Source organism: Trachypithecus francoisi, unplaced genomic scaffold (assembly GCF_009764315.1).
Source record: "Trachypithecus francoisi isolate TF-2019V2 unplaced genomic scaffold, Tfra_2.0 Lachesis_group10, whole genome shotgun sequence".
NCBI lineage: Eukaryota > Metazoa > Chordata > Mammalia > Primates > Cercopithecidae > Trachypithecus > Trachypithecus francoisi.
The window spans coordinates 97,713,435-97,714,895 of record NW_022681455.1 but is presented as its reverse complement, the minus strand read 5'-3'; positions in this window follow the sequence as shown (position 1 = coordinate 97,714,895).

Here is a 1,461-nt window from a genome sequence, read left to right as displayed (position 1 = left end):
CAAGATGTTGGGGAATCACTTTTGCAGGTGCTTGTAACCTCCAGGAGACCTCAGCTTGACTGTAGAAGATGCCTGCTGCAGGGCAGTTCACGTTCCGGAGTCGTTCAGCACCACCTGCCAACTCTTTGACCAAGGAAAGCTGCTTTTACTTCCTGCTTGCTGGGTCTAGAACAGTCCTGGTTTATGCTGTTTGTGCTGGCATAAGTAGAATAGCACGGCCTTTCATTCTCACAAGTGATTCAATTTGACAATAACTTAGTCACCCTTGCTTTGAGCAGGTTAGGTGAGCTTACTAAATGAAAGATTTCAATAATATCACCTACCTTGAAGGTCTGTGAAGCTTGGAGGTCATATAATCAAGGTGGCTGGCCATGCTGCCTACTCAGAGCTGGTAGAGACAGCAGAGGAAAGCAGCTGAGTACTCCTGAGCTTATTTTTCCAAGACCACAGAGCAACGTTCTCTGAACAATAAGATAAAAGCATTTCTAGGCACCCTCTGTACCCTTTTTATTTGTTATTTTTATTTTTATTTTTTGGAGATGGAGTCTCACTCTAGCGCCCAGGCTGGAGTGCGATGGCACAATCTTGGCTCACTGCAACCTCCCCCTCCTGGGTTCAAGCAATTCTCCCACCTCAGCCTCCCAAGTAGCTGCGATTACAAGCATGCACCACCATGCCTGGCTAATTTTTGTATTTTTAGTAGAGACAGGGTTTCACCATGTTGGCCAGGCTAGTCTTAACTCCTGACCTTAGGTGATCTACCCACCTGGGCTTGTCAAAGTGCTGGGATTACAGGCATGAGCCACTGCCCCCAGCCTCTGGTCCCTTTTTAAAAGTTGGGAATTAAAATGTAACTAAGTTCAAACAGTTGCAGATGAGCTACTCTGTTACTCAGGGATGGGAGATTAAATCCAGTACCTATGTCCCAGTCCACCTGGGACAAGCCCAGTTTGTGCTGTTGTTGTCCTGGTATAATTTCTTTTTTTTTTTTTTGGAGATGGAGTCTCGCTCTGTCACCCAGACTGGAGTGCAGTGGCATGATCTCAGCTCAATGCAACCTCTGCCTCCTGGGTTCAAGCGATTCTTCTGCCTCAGCCTCCTGAGTAGCTGAGACTACAGGTGAGCGCCACCATGCCCAGCTGATTTTTTGCATTTTTAGTAGAGATGGGGTTTCACCATGTTAGCCAGGATAGTCTGAATCTCCTGACCTCGTGATCCGCCCGCCTCAGCCTACCAAAGTGCTGGGATTACAGACATGAGCCACCACCGCACCCGGCCAATTTTTTTTTTTAAGGGACAGGGTCTTGCTCTGTTGCCCAGGTTGGAGTACAGTGCCACAACCACAGCTCACTGCAGCCTTGACTGCCCAGGCTTAAGCAATCCTCCCACCTCAGCCTCCTCAGTAGCTTGGACTGCAGGTGCATGCCACCATGCCCAGCTAATTTTTTTTTTTTTTTTTTT